We start from the raw sequence: 16654 nt of genomic DNA, 5'->3' as shown, positions 1-16654 counted from the left end.
ACAAATCTCAAAGTGCACTGAAAAACTGCATCTGCTCACATTCTCCGTATTTACCAGTTGGCTTTCTGGTGTCATGTTTTAATGTCAACTGGCGGACATAGGTTATGTATGCATTATATGTACTGTCACTCTTAATTACACAATGTAGCTACTATTAGCTGGGTCCCAGCTATTCATAATCTATATCACTAATTTGGATGTGGGATCAAACATAATGGGGCGATTCTCCCAGTTGCACTGAAAAAAGAATCATGATTTACACCAGTTTTCCCACGAAATCAACATTTAGGACATTTTTGGGAGAAACGCGGCCAATATTTCCAATTCTGTTAATGGCACTAAACCAGATAGGAGTGCGAGTTGTGAGGAGAATGTAAAGAAGCTTCAAAGGATTTAGACAGACTAAGTGAGTGGGCAAGGACATGGTAGACGAAATGTGTGGAAATATTTTGGTCGGAATTTTGTGGCTGTTCACATCGGTGGGATCTTCCGGATCCTTTGACAGTGCACGCCTGCTGCGGGTTTTCCAATGGTGAAGGGTGTAATCAGGAAATCCTGTTGACAATGGCTGCACCAGGAGATCCTGCTGTTGGCCAATGGCGGTTCGTCTTTGCGAAACACGCATGGGGGCTCCGTGGAAAATTACGCCCATTAACTTATCCACTTTGGTAAGAAAAACAGAAATCCAGAGTATTTCTTCCATGGGGAAAGATTAGGAAGTGTTGATGACCAAAGGGACTTGGGTGTTCTTGTTCATAAGTCACTGGATGCTAGCAGCAGGCAATTAGGAAGGCAAATGGTATGTTGGCCTTTATTGCAAAAAGATTTGAAAACATAAATAAAGATGTATTCCTGCATTTGTATAGAGCCTTGGTGAGACCCCACCTGGGGTAGTGTGTACAGTTTTGATCTCTTTATCCAAAGGAGGATGTACTTGTCATAGAGGGAGTGCAATGAAGATTCATCAGACTAATCCTAGGGATGGCGGGTTGTCCTATAAGGAGAGATTGAAGAGACTGGACCTATATTTTCTGGAATTTCGAAGAATAAGAGGTGATCTCATTAAGGTGCACAAAATGCTTACAGAGATTGACCAGGGCTGATGCAGGAAGGATGTTCCCCCCTGGCTGGGGTAGGGTCTAGAGCCAGTCTTAGAATAAGTAGGCCATTTTATACTGAAATGAGGAGGCATTTCTTCACTCAGAGGGTGGTGAACCTTTGGAATTCTCTATCTTTCAGTCTCCTGCTCGTCTTACCCTTGAAATAAAAATGTTAAAATACCACGATAGCACAGTGGTTAGCACTGCTGCCTCAGCACCAGGGACCCGGGTTCAATTCTGGCCTCAGGTGACTGTGTGGAGTTTGCATATTCTCAGGTAACTGTAGACTTTTCCCTGACATGCAACTTGCTGAATGGTTCTATAGAAAATGAATAACTTACAATAACAATTATTCAAAACCACAATGAAATAAAAGCAATAGGTTGAACAACCTTCTATCATTATGCTTCTTTTACCTGTTCAAGGTGTTCAGGTCTTGCTGCTACTTCCATTTGTTGGTGTGCTTGATCCTTCTGGAGAAAAAAAAAGGAATTTTTCAGAACTGATGTTTTAATCTGGTATAATTAATATTCATTCATAAATATTCATATCTGATCTTTACACTGGATTGCAGGATATATTTATCAGTAAATAAAGCAGTGACAAGAGACCTAGTTTTATATTCATCATTACAAAAAAGATTTTCATAACCTATACATTTCTTCAGCTACAAAACCAAATCTTGATGCAACACTGCACCATGAGGTACTCTAGTACTTCATCTTCAAACTGACAGCTTACTGAGTACTAGTTGACTATGGAAGGCATTACTGCTAAACCCAAGCTTCTCAACACATCTTTTTAGACAAACTTACAACTAAAGCATAACAGGAGGTGCATCAAGATTTCAGATCTGACTGTAAACTCCAAATGGTCAATAATCCTTAACAGTACAGTACTAAGAAAACTTCTGTTTCAGAGTAAAACACAACATCCTTCAAACAAAACAAATTAATTTGATAGGCAGATGTTTGATACAGCCTTGCTGTGTTTCGCATCATCAAATTTTACACTATAGAAGGGGTCCATATAGCGTACCATGTTTCTGTCGCTCTCATTCCATGCTATAATATCTTGTAAAACTTTCATTTTTCAATTATTTACTCACTTCCACCTTGAAAGTAATTTTGAATTCTGATTCTCGTTAGGACACCCCCGTCCTAATAATCATCTACATTAAAAAATTAAATAGTCTAAAAGAGAGTTGGATAAAATGGTTTTAATAGTCAAAGTAACCGAGCATGCTTTGGCTTAGTATTTTGGATTAAGACTGAAGTGAGAAAAATAAAAGCCTTTTATTCTGTAAGCAAAACAAGTGGGCAGTTGCTAGAGCATGGCTGATCCGATTGTAAACTCAACCCAACAACCTGCCTATCCCCGATAACCTTTCACCTCATTGTCAATCAAGAATCTATCTAACTCTGCCTTAAAAATATTCAAAGACTGCTTCCACCACCTTTTCAGGAAGAAAGTTCCAAAGACATCACACTCCTGATTTGTGCCTTGTAGAAAGTGGACAGTCTTTGAGGAGTCAGGAGGATTAATTACTTGCCACAGGATTCCTAGCCTCTGACCTGCCCTTGTAGCTACAGAGTTTATATGGCTAGGCAATTTACATTTCTGGTCAATGGTAACCCCAGGATGTTGACAGTGGGGGATTCAGCAATGGTTCGATTCTGTCTTGTTGAAGATGATCATTGACTGGCACTTGTGTCAGCCTAAACGGAGTGCCTCAGTATCTGAGCAGTCATGAATGCTGTTGAACACAGTAAACATCCCCAATTCTGACCTTATGATGGAAGTAAGGTCATTGATGAAGCAGCTGAAGATGGTTGGACCTAGGACACTACCCTAAGAAACTCCTGCTGCGATGTTCTGGAATGAAGATGACTGACCTCCAACAAGCACAGCCATCTTTCTTTGCACTAGATACGATCCCAACCAACAGTGAATTTTCCCCCAGAATCCCATTGATGCCAGTTTTCCTAGGGCTCCTTGATGCCACACTCAGTAAAATGCTGCCTTGATGTCAAGGGAAGCCACTCTCAGAGTTTAGCACTTTTGTCCATGTTTGAACCAAGGTTGCTTGAGGTCAGGAGCAAAGTGGCCCTGGTGGAACCCAAACTGAACGTCAGGGAGCATGTTATTGCTAAGAAAGTGCCACTTGATAGCACTGTCGATGACCCCCTTTCATTGCTTTACGGATTAAAAGTAGGCTAATGGGGTGATGATTGCAGGTTGAATGTGTCCTTTTTATGTACTGGACATATCTGGGCAATTTTCCACATAACCACATAGTTGCCAGTTTTGTAGCTGTACTGGGACAGCTTGGTTAGAGGGGTGCAGCAAGTTCTGGAGCACAAGTACTATTGCCGGATTGTCAGGGCCCATAGCCTTTGCAGTATTCAGTCCCTTTAGCTATTTCTTGATATGTCTGGGGATGCGTAGGTTAGAGGGATTAGCGGGATAAATATGTGGGATTACGGGGATAGGGCCTAGGTGGGATTGTTGTCAGTGCAGACTCAATGGGTCGAATGGACTCCTTCTGCACTGTAGGAATTCTATGATTACATCTATGATATCATGTGCTGTGAATCAAATTGGCTGAAGACTGGGATCTATGAGGCTAGGGTCCTCCAGAGAAGGTCGAGATGAATCATTCACTTAGCAACGTTGGCAAGATTTTTGTCAATGCTTCAGTCTTATCTTTTGGACTGATATGCTGGGCTCCCCTATCATCGAGGATGGGGATATTTGTGGAGCCTCCTCCTCTAATGAGCTGTTTAATTGTCCATCATCAATCAGACTGGATGTGGCAGGACTGTGGTACTTTGATCTGCTGCTAAGCCTCCCCACACAATGTAGGTGTTGTGAGGACAAAGGATAGAAGCACTGTAAGCACACACCTCCATTAAAGATTTTAACACATCTCCATGATATCACTCAAAGGTGCAGAAACCATCTTCAGTAAACGTGAACCTCACAAAGGAAGACTATCACTAAACGGAAGGATGGCTAAACCTCAAAATAAAAAGGATTCATATGTACATAATCATAACGTCTTTTGTTGACCAAACATCAAATGTATTAACAAGAGGGCAATGTTTTTTTTAAAACAGTGTTTGCACATCCTTGATCCAAAAGTGATTTCAACATTTCTTCATTTCCTGGCGCTACCGCTACACCTGGTGCAGCCTGACAACTGCAGCATAGATGTAGACAGCCTGCTGACTGCTATGTCCTGATGTCTGTGATGGCCGTGGCGACTTTCCCTGGTGGGCCTCAGCCTGATAAGGGTCTCCTGCTCAAGGGCAGATGCACCGTCCTCGGCCTGAGCAGCTGGAGTGGATGGGGTCACAGGTAGAGAGGACTCAGAATGGCTAGACATCCTTGGGAAGTTCTGAATAGAGGCTCCCGGGTTGTCTGGCTGACGCTCATCCTCCCTGTGGGTGCCTTCCTGATTGCTTGAGAAGGAGGATCTCGAGGAAGGTTAGGGTGCCTCAACCCTCCCTACCTAGACATTAATGATGCCCACACTAATGTGTGCGTCCATGGAGTCCAGGGCAAGACCTTCTGGACCAACCTTCCTATGGTGACCTTGGGGCGCTTGCATGTCAGAGCCACAGCAGCAGACAGAACATGGACGGACTCCTCCATCCTTCACTCCAGTCTGCTGAGTGACTGCCACATCTCTACCTGATATCCTGTTGCCTGATGTTACATCTTCAGCATTGTGCTTGCGGAGTGCCAGAGACCTGGGTGTCTCCATCTCCGACTGCTGCGGGAATCTGTCAGTGAGGTGTTCTCCCGTAGGTAACCTGGAGCCTCATTTAGAGCTAAGCCCCATCAAGGCCCCACCTCTGCTGTTGGAAGGTGATGAGTGCACTGGTTGTTGTTCCTCATCTGAGGTGATCTGCAGGCTGGGCTTATGTTGGCCATCCTTGTCTCCCTAGATTTGCTGGTGCCTTTAAGAGAGAGGGAGGAGAGTTTTAGTTCATGCGCAGGCAGAATACATGACTGCATATTACTCATTGTGAATGTCAGTATGGGAATCAGTAGTGACCCAAGGTTGCTGGGTCAAGCTGATCTCCCCTTCCTTATAGGAACAATCCCTGTCCTCCCCCAGCTTGGTGGTATCGTCCTCAAGCTGGGTGACGGAAACGATGTCGGCCATCCCTCCCCCTGTCTGAGATCTTTCACATCTGTTGTGGGCCAGTTTTGCTCTAGATTAAGACAAAAGAAAGGAATGAGATGGAGGAATGCAGGACAGGTTGGGAAACATACACCTTGTGTGGTGAGCCTATCCTGAAGGGGCTGAGGATGGAGTGTGAGCAGCATGATAGATGAGATGTGGTGATGTGAAAATTTTCATGAGACAATCTTTGGTGATGTGTCAGTACGTGCCAAAATGTCACTATTTTGACCATTTGATCACAGCTGAAAAGCTACAAAGATCTCTTCTAGAGGGCAAAGTGGAGGACAACATAAAAAGAGTGTTGACCAAGGTGTAGTCACATAGCTGTTGCAGGCAAGCTATAATGGGTGAAGATGCAGAAGCCAGACAAGCATGACATATCATGACAGCAGATATCCTGATAAGAGTAGCTACAAGCAAGAGCAGGAGGAATTTCACAACTGAACATGCAGGAAGGACCAGTGCGATTTAAAAATACTTGGGCGAGTGCTTAATCAGAGTCTTTACATTGCTTGCTAATGTGTTTGTACTACATTGGCCACAGCGGGAGGACTGCCTGGGAGACCAGGGGTTGATCTTGTACAAAATGATCTTTTGTTCCACCCGATTAGTCAAGCAGGATGTCACACTGCCGAGAATGGAGCCAGTTCAGTTTAGATATTCGTGATTGTCCGGAGAAGTTTACCAATAACAGTCACTGTTTTACTGTGATGTTTCAATAGTTAAACATACAACAGCTTGAGTAATAAGAGGGACAAAACAACATTCAAAGTAACAAGTGATACCCTATTCACACACCCTTGGAGAACCTTTGGAGTTCAGCAAAATGATTGTCTTATTCAGAAAAGTCTCTAGGTTTCCCTCTATCTACTCCTTGTCCTCTTCACTGGCAGAACGATCTCCAGCAACTGGAAGGGGAACCAACTTCTGTCCGTCATATCGAACTTATGTTGCAAGGCACTGGTTTGATGGTCATCGACTTTCCTCCTAGACCATTTGTGGGTCAAGGTCTCGTCCCTTGGCCACCTGATAGCAGTACATACATCCCTTCGTTGGTCAAATGCCCATTCACTACCCATTTGCAGAAGGCAATATTTCCTTTTTAAAAAAATAAATAGTGATGGCAGGCCTCCGCCTTACAATATTGCTATTCTTGGCCAGTCACATTCTGAGCCACCACATTGAAGCCAGCATGTGGTGAACATCACCCAATCATTCAATATTCAAAAAGGGAGGTAGAGAGAAAACAGGGAATTATAGACCAGTAGGCCTAACATCAGTAGTGGGGAAAATGCGCAAATCCATTATCAAGGACTTTATAGCGGAACATTTAGAAAGCAGTGGCAGGGTCAGAGAGTCAGCATGGATTTATGTAGGGGAAATCATGCTTGATAAATCTATTGGAATTCTTTGAAGATGTAACTGGTAGACTTGACGGGGGAGCCAGTCGATGTGGTATATTTGGACTTACAGAAAGCGTTAAACAAAGTCCTGCATAAGAAATTATCATGCAAGATTAAAGCACATGGGATTGGGGGAAGTGTATTGAGATGGATAGAAAACTGGTTGGCAGAAAGGAAACAAAGTAGGAATTAATAGGTCTTTTTCAAATTGGTAGGCAGTAACTAGTGGGGTACCACAGGGATCGGTACTGGGACCCCAGCTATTCACAATATATATATTAACGATTTGGATGAGGGAATAAAATGTAACATCTCAAAGTTTGCAGATGATACCAAGTTGGGTGGGAGGGTGAACTGTGACGAGGATGCAGAGATCCTTCAGAATGATCTGGACAGGTTGGGCGAGTGGGCAAATCAATGGCAGATGCAGTATAATTTGGATAAACGAGAGGTTATTCATTTTGGAAGCAAAAACCAAGGCGGCAGATTACTACCTGAATGGCCGTAAATTGTGAGAGGAGCATGTGCACTGGGATCTGGGTGTCCTTATGCACCAGTCGCTGAAGGCAAGCATGCAGGTGCAGCAGGCGGTAAAGACGGCAAATGGCATGTTGGCCTTCATTGCGAGAGGTCGAGTACAGGAGCAAGGAATGTGTTGTTGCAACTATATAGGGCCTTGGTGAGGCCATACCTAGAGTATGGTGTGCAGTTTTGGTCTCCTTTTCTGAGGAAGGATGTTCTTGCTCTCGAGGGAATGCAGCGAAGGTTTACCAGGCTGATTCCATCCCTGGACTGGACTGATGTATGAGATTGACTAGATTAGGATTGTTTTCACTGGAGTTCAGACGAATGAGGGGGGGATCTCAGAGACTTATAAAATTCTAACAGGACTAGGCAGGGTAGATGCAGGGAGGATGTTTCTGATGATGGAGGAGTCCAGAACTAGGGGTCAGTCTGAGGATTCGGGGTAACACTTGAAGTGAATGGGATCAAAGGTTATGGGGAAAAAGCAGGATTAGGCTATTGAGTTGGACAATCAGCCATGATCGTGATGAATGGCAGAGCAGGCTCAAAGGGCCAAATGGCCTCCTCCTGCTCCGATCTTCTATGTTTCTACCCCTGTAGAACCAAGATTAGGCTCAACTCACTGTGGTTTAGAACAGCCAAGATAACAGAGCAGTAACTAGCTTTCATCTACCAACTCATTAGCGAGGTGGAGAGGAACATTTACAGCAAGCTTGGACTTGACCATTGAGTGACATTCCAGCCATACCTCCCTGTTGGCTGGGTGCATAATTGGGAACTATCAAGCCCTACAGAAGCATAGTTATGCCTGCAATACACTTCTTGGCTAGTCGCTTTAGGCATCACTATTCAGTGTCCCGCAGTGATGTTCCTCGCAGGTTCTTTGTTAAGGTGCGACTCACTGGTGTAGGGAAGTATGAAGATGCTCACAGTTGCAGCAACCAGCTTACGAGAATAATAGTTACTCCTGCATTTTCTATTCTCGGCCAGTTGCCCTCACTGTCACCAGCCCAGAACTTCAAGTGCTGACATTACCGGCGGGACCAACAGGGAGGCACAACTCTCTGCAGTAAATTCCAGCAGCTACAGTAATTAGCTCACGAGAATTATGGTTGAATCATCAACTACTTACAGGTTTCTGGTTGATTTTTTTCTGGCTGTTGCTACAATTATACAAAAAATTGATGCTTTCCCATTGTTCTTTCAATTGGAAAGGCTGACAGGAAGCGGTGTGGCAGGGAAATGATAGTAAAGTGGTAATTATCAGATTGGTAATCCAGAGGCCTTGATTAAAACCCTGGAAATTGAATTCAAATTCCACCAGAGGCTGGGAGGGTTTAAATTTAGCTAATTCTGAAACAAAAAGCTAGAAGGAAATCTGCTATCCTTACCCAGTCTGGTCTACATGTACATCCAGACCCATGGGGATGTGGTTGATTCTTAACTTAATGGCCTAGCCAACCACTACAGAAAAGTCAAATAAGAATAAAGTTAGATGGACGACCTGGTATTGAACAAGGTATCATAACCAAAAGAGGCACTCTGCAAAGACCTCCCCATGAATATCTTTGGGCTTATGCCAAAAGCTGTCCATCAGATTAGTCAAACAACAGCTTGCAACAGTCATACTCACAGAACCATACCTTTCAGCCAATGCCCTGAACCCCAGAGCCTGTGCTGCACAATGGTTAACATCCATGGAGTTGTCCTCGGACTCCTAAACATCGACTCTAAAGCCCACGACTCTCGAGGCATCAGGTACAAACATGGGCAAGGGGATCTTTAGTTCATTATGATCTACCATACTCTCAACTGATGAATCAGTGCTCCTGCATGTAAGTCACTTGTAAGACCTACTGAGGGTAGTAAGGATAGAGAATGTACTCTGGGTTGGGACTTCAATTTTCATCCCAATGATTAAGTAGCAGCACTGCTGGCTAAGACCTGAAGGACATAACTGCCGGACTGGACCTGCGATGATAGAAACAACATGAAAACCAAGTCAACCTCGTCCTTACCAACCATCTATCTATCACAGTATTGGTAGGAGTGACCACCACACCGTCCTTCTGGAGGTGCAATCTCATCTTCACACTGAGGATATCGTGTTCTGCGGCACTTCCATTGTGCTAAATGGATATATTTAGAACAGATTTAGCAGTTCAAAACTGGACATCCATGAGATGCTGTGGACCATCAACAGCAGCAGAATTGTATTCCACTACAATTTGTCACCTGAAGGTCTGACATAACCTCACTTTACCACTACCAGCAAGGCAGGGGAACAACTCTGGTTCAATGTGCTATGTAACAGAGGATGCCAGGAGCAGCACCATGCATCCCTAAAAATGAGATGCCAATCCACTGAAGCTACAACACAGTACATCTGGTTTCCTTTAGTGAACCTGTTAGATGTTTAGGACAACAATCTGGTAGTTTCATGGTCACCTTTGAGACTAGTTTATTTTTATTGCAGCTTTACTTAATTAACTGAATTTAAAATTTTGCATGCAGAAATTATTGTAATATGCAGGCAACCCAAAGTTGCTGTGCCATTTTCATTTCAGTCAATGGGCAGGGGTTAACTGCTCTTCCCAATCCCTGCACCCGTCTTCAGAGAGTAAGTAGTTTGAACCCCTGTGACAGGTAGAAACTGTTCATCTGAATAATAACTATGTTACTGGTTGATTAACACTGGTCTTCTCCATTATGGATTTGGATAAAGAGGCTGAAATTTCAAAGAGCATGGCAAATACTCATGAAAAATGAAGCCTAAAGTCAAGAGAGTTAAGTTAGAGCAGGGGTTCCCAAAGCCTGTGAAAGGTCTCCGGGGGTCCGAGAAGATGGCAGCCGCCACATGACAGGCAAATGCCGGTTCGAACGAGTAAAGTTGAAAAATCAGAGAAATCAAATCGGCCAGAGCAAGACCTCTTGAAGCACTGTTCTGAGAGACCTTACTCTGATTGGCCCTTTGATTTATTCTGTCTCACTATTGGACAGAAAAGCCCATGGCCAACAGTGAGGCCAAGGTGAGAAGCAGGGTAATGATGACAAAGGGAGGCTGCGCATGATCTAAAGGTGATAGCAGGGTCCTAGGAAAAGAGCGTTTGGGGGGAGGGTGATTTGGCCTTTGGATAGAGGCGAGTGAGTGTATTTGTGTGCATGTGAGGATGTGAGGGCATATGCGTGTGGATAAGCGAGTTTGAGGAAATGAGTGAGAGGAGTGAGAGAGTGTGAGGGAGACACATAAATGTTGTGTGATTGTGTGAGAGAGAGATGCAAGTGGGAGAGATGTCCAATAGTAAAATTGGCTTTCCAACATCATTCCTCCCATTGAAAATGACAAAGAGTTAGACTTTTTTTAAACCAGAGAACTGTTTGATTACCATATTAATATATGCATAGTTATAACTAGAAAATACTTGTTTACATTTGATTTCTGTGTTAGCACCAATTTTGCAGCAAAAAAAAAAGGGCCATGGACGTGGAGAATGCTTGGGGTGCCCTGATGCTCTTGGGAGGTCATTGGAGGTTCCACAGCTCAAAAAATTTGTGAAACCCCCAAGTTAGAAAATTTCATTGTTATCCACCAAATGCTACACTCAGATGCTCTCGTGTTTCCCCATCCTTCTAATTTGTTCACTTGCACATCATCTGACAGCTCAAATTCAATGCTACCCCGATCAACTGCCTGGGTAACTAATTTCAAACATTCTCCATAATCTCACAGTACCTGGTGCCATTTACATTCTGCAAACACGCATCTTTCAGAATTTACACATTCCTCTGACAACCTGTGCCACTTTGTTCAACTCATGACTGAATTAATTATTTACTTTCCTATTATACCTTCTATGCCCTCAAAGTGAAGAAAAATCTAGTTGACAGTTGTGGAGGCTACTTAAAAGCAATCAAAAATCACAGCAGGAACAGAAGGAAGATTTCTTCAGATGGAAAGATGTCAACAATTTACAAAGAAACTTTACACTGTACTTACCTGAACGTCATCATACTTTGTATCAACTTCTGGGACTAACTCTTGATGTTCAGCCTGCAAAGGAGGACAGAATCAAAGTTAAACCAAAATATAGTAATTAAAATATTCATGTTGATATAGATATTTGTAAATAGGGCAAAAGCAAAGGTCACTGATGTTTATAATATTCTACCAGTGGTCTCTATATATAGACGCAATTAAAAAAAAGCAAAGTAAAAACTGGCATTTACATGCTTTTCACTATCCCAGGAAGACCCAAAGTGCCTCAGAATTTAAAAAAATTAATTCATGTGGACATCGCCAGCATTTTATTGCCCATTCCTAACTGCCCTTGAACTGAGTGGTTTGTTAGGCCATTTCAAAGGGCATTTAAGAGTCAACCACATTAAAGAACATCTTCACTCAAATGTTTGAAAGAATCTATCAGATAGTGTTGAAGATACCAATAAAACAAAAATCAATTGAGTTTCACAAGGGGGGTGCAGGGAAGGGCTGAAAAATCTGCTCTGCCAAATTACCACCGAGGCAGTGAGGGTAAAGATATCCTCTTATTCTCTCATCTACAATTTTGTTTAGTAATTTCTTTCATAGATGTGAATTAACCACTGTAGAATTTAACAGACCAGTTAATAAATAGGTAAATAGTTATAACCATATTGGGGGGGGGGGGGGGGGGGGAAGAGAGAGAGAGAGAGAGCTAACTCTTGCTGATTTAACCTGAGGATCACCACACCTCAGGCAAGGGGTAAGGTTGAGAAGGTGGGGCCTTCATAAATAACCTCAGTGAGTATGGGAATTAAACCTGCGCTGTTGACATTGCTCTGCCTCACAAAGCACCTGTTCAGCCAACTGAGCTAAACCAAACTGTAGGATCATTCACACACTACTGCGTTGCTACATTTACTGACATAGGGCTACTGTCTAAGTCTCCAGCATTACTATCTGCACAGGGAAACAGAATTGCGAAGCTGGCACACTATAAAGACAATTCACATAATTTATAGAAATTAGTCATTATAATCTTTGAAGCACTCATCAGTACATCTCCTTTCTGCGAAATCACGACCAACCTCTTTCTTGGTATCAAAGTACTCTGAATGGAAAATGTTTTTTCCTGCCTAAATTAAAAATAGAGAAAATCAGAAATTTAACAAGCACAATTTTTATTTACTCAAATGTAGGATCAAGTGATCACTGATGTGCCCAATGTATTTGCGAACCATTCTTTCATACATCCATTGAAAAGGCCGATGTTGACATTCTCTAACTAATAACTTCGCATATGCAGTTTTATTCTGATCTGGCCAATAATCTGGATATACAAGATCCCATCAGATTTTATAAATTCTGCAATCATAAGATTTTGGGAAACTAAAAGCTGCAAAGGCAAAACATACATTACTTTACTTGTTTCACCCTCTTCACTTAAGTTCACAAAAATATATTCTATTACAGATGAAAAATTGTTTAAAATCCAGGTTTTTTGGCTGAATATTGTATTTAACAGTTTGCCAAGTCTGCTGAATTTGGTCAGACTCTGATCCAATAAATATAATAGTTATAGGCCACGCAAGCACTTGCCAAGGTTTCCTCCATATCTTCAGCCTCTTCTTTTGTTCTTTGGTTTGCCTGATGAATGTGTAGAAACAGTAATCAATTAGTATAATGCAGTAATATACCTATGAAAGAACATACAACCTGTGGCTGTTCTGACTTTTCCTGAGTTTGATCTCCGGGGAGGTAATTTGCTGTGTGCAAGAACTTTAGATGATGAAAAAGAAACACCAAAATTTATCCCTAAACCCTAATTGTGGTGCAGCAATAATGGGCTGCACGATTGTGCTTTATTTCGTCTGTAATTTTCCTTCTGACTCAACTAAAAGTCTAGTTTTTTTCTTTAAAGAACTCACTGGACAATAGTTAAAAAGGAACTGAAGCAGTTGCAAATTTATTTGGCTGAATAAACCAAACTAGCTCAACCTGCTTGTTGCTCTTTTTTGTTTGGTTGGTATTCCCAATTCTCTTCCTGCACTTAGTGGTGCACTAAGGCAGACTTTTGTCTGTTTTCATATCCAATTATTCCTGGAACAGGTCGCTAGTCTGTCACCAGAGACTTGTATCTTGAGGGATGTCACACCATATCAAGCGTGGCTGATCACAAGTCTCTCCTGCTCTTACCACCAGCTATTATTGGCATGTTTGGAAAGATTTGCAGGGTGACAATGAACCTGTTTGGCCACATTATAAACATACCTTCTTTGGCCAACAAGTTTTGAGGTGGGACTCGAACACGAAACCTCTGGCTCAGGGGCAGGACACTACTCACTACACCAAAGATATGGGACACAAGGATGGCATGGTGGCATAGTCGCAGCACCAGGGATCAGGTTCAATTCCTGTATCTGTGACACTTCATGTTCCCGCTTAGACCTGGAAACATTTATTGATTTTTCTTCCAATGTTGACCCTTCTCTCACCGTCACATGATCCATTCCAAACACTTCTCTTATCTGTGTCGCCACTTCTGGTGATAGATTGACTAATATTTATTACAAGCCTTCCGACTCACACAGCTACCTTAACTAAAGCTCCTTGCACCCTGCTTCCTGTATAAGGACTTATTCGCATTCTCCCAGATTCTCCATTTCTGTTCCAATGATGCCACCTTCAAAAACATCACTTCTGACATGACTGCCTGTCTTAACCGAAGTTTCCTCCCTACCGTGGTTGACAGATCACTCAACTCTATCCAGCCCATCTCCTGCACCTCTTCCCTCAACCCTTCCCCTCCTTCCCTAAACTAGACAGGGTCCTTCTTGTCCTCACTTTTCACCCCACCAGCTTCCGCATTCAAAAGATCATCCTCCACTAGTCCCGTAAACTCCTGAAGAAAACCATTGTAAAACCCGCAAACCTCTCCCCCCTCCCCCACCATTCCACAAAGACCGCTCCCTTTATGACAGCCTGTCCACTCCTCCATCATCCCCAACTACTCATCACCTTCCCAAACCACCTTCCCATGAAAAGGTAGTAGGTGCAACACATGCCTCTTTACATCCTCCCTCCTCTCTGTCCAAGGACCCAAACATTCCTTTCAAGTGAAGCACCATTTCACTTGCATCTACCACCTTCAATTTGGTCTACTGTATTCACTGCTCCCAATGCAGTCCCTTCTACAATGGGAAGACTAAATAAATGCAGACAGAGTAGCTGCTCTGTGGAACACCTTTGCTCAGTCCACAAGCACAACCCCAAACTTCCTGTCATTTGCCATTTAAACTCACCATCTCACTCCCTTGACCAATGTTTCAGTGAAGCCCAACGCAAACTGAGGCACAGTACCTAATCTTACAATTAGGCAGCTTACAATGGACTCACCTTTGAGTTCAATAACTTTAGACTGTTTGCTTCCTCCTTGAGATTGACCTTTTTATTTAAATCTAAGAATTTTTTTGTCCCAATGCCAATTATCATCTCAGCAGAAATGATATCCTCTGAGCAATGTCCCAGACTGGTTAGTGAATTTTTGTCACCCAGGAATATACAACGACTGGGATAAATGCCAGCTGCAAAATTTGGTCAGTGTCAACTAGTGCTAGGTATGTTAGTTTATGACACAGGAGGAAAGGCAACAGACCCCTGCAAGTTTTGCAGGTCGCTCTCTGTGTGAAATCAGCAAAGACACAGCTGAAGAGGAAACAGGGCAGCTTCTCGGCAAACTGCATAACTGGAATCTCAAAACTGACTATGCAGCTGCTGGAGTCAGTGATATTGGAATCACGAATCGCAGTGGCTACAACGTTCCACCATCTACTCTTCATGGAGAAGTCAAAAGCTTATTTGTATATCATTTTTTAAACTTACTTTTAGACTCGATTCTCATTTCTAACTTGTGTGAATGTATTTATATACATGTGCTTTATCCATTTTCTTGCAAATAAACTCAATCTTTAACTGAAGAGTACCTGGTTAAATTGGTTCTTTTTAAACAAAGATTGGACTGAGAAAAGGTAGCTGCAAGGGAAGGGATCTAAATTAATCTTGTTGCAACCAACCAAGGCAGTTGAATAAAGAAAGGGAGCCAGTTCATTCCTCCTCATCCAGGGTAGTAAATTTGGGGAACCTCGCCTGTGACTGGCTGTCACACCTGTAACATGTCATGTACCTTTGCAAGGCTATTTCTTAGCTTCATTGCTTGGGTATAAAACCAGCGTTATCCAATTTGTTTCAATGAATAGTAACTTTGGCATTAAGAAGTCTTCTGGTTCATCTCTGCACTGATTTTAGTGCACGATTGTCTCTCGTGTCTTGGTGGCTAGAACTGTACACAAGTGCAGTATTCAGTGTGATCTGACGAGAGCGTTATAAAATTTGATCATAACCTCCAACCCACTTGGGCCATGAAGTCCGATATCCTATTGGCTTTGTTGATTGCCGCTCCATCTTGATATTGCGTACTTAGCATTAAATCTAAGATTTGTAGGTCTCTTTCAGCTTCCTCCTTAATTATTTTAACACCATTCATACAATCAGTTTCAGCTATTATTCATTCCCATTATAGCATTTAACATCTGTCTGCATTAATCTTCATCTGTTGTTGTTCTACCCATTTACACATCGTAACCAACCCATTCTGTTATTACTCAGCTATTTTAAGGTTATTTTGATCCTCTTAGGTTGGCATCATCTGAAACTTTGCATTGTATATCTGAATCAAAGTCATTTACGCAAGATAGAAAAAGTAATGGTCCCAGTATTGAGCTCGTCGACATCCTACTCAGTATTTTCCCCTCACCCTGATGTAACCCCTCTAACAAATAAATGTGGTTTTTAAATCTTCAACCAGCTGTTGACTGTGAATCCCTATGCCTTTGAGTTAACTAGTAGTCTATGTGGAATTGTGTCAGAAGATTTTTGAAGTTGAGATACACTACAGCATATGAATGCATTTCTGGTGAAGCTAGTGAAGCATATGAGGGAGAATAGAGGATTACGATGATATATATAAATGAGAAAAGATGGAAGGAAGTTCGGATGAAGCATAAACATTGGCAAGGATCAAAAGGCATGTTTCTATACTATATATTCCATGTTTATAATAGAAATTATTACAGTCCAGTTGGGTGAAGAGAAGTGGAAAAACTATTAGGTGGGGGAGAGGGTAAAGATAAAACGGTCTCACCAGTTTATGGACAGTCACTGTTGGGTTCAGGTAGTCATTTTCCAAAATTAACCCTTCCTTTTCTTCCATTGCAAATTCTTCAAAACCTTGTTCTTTAATGTTTGAATTTTCAGCTCTAGAAGCAGAAATATCTTCTTTATATATAAATCTTAATTATTTTCAGCCATGAACAAATTTCCCCATGAGCTGCGTATATACTTGACCAGTGCTATATAGCCCATTAATTCTCCCTTTCAGTTTTCTCTCCCCAAT

Source organism: Mustelus asterias, chromosome 13 (assembly GCF_964213995.1).
Source record: "Mustelus asterias chromosome 13, sMusAst1.hap1.1, whole genome shotgun sequence".
In the NCBI taxonomy this organism is placed as follows: Eukaryota; Metazoa; Chordata; class Chondrichthyes; order Carcharhiniformes; family Triakidae; genus Mustelus; species Mustelus asterias.
The sequence above is the reverse complement of the archived record's forward strand: the minus strand, read 5'-3'. Positions refer to the sequence as shown.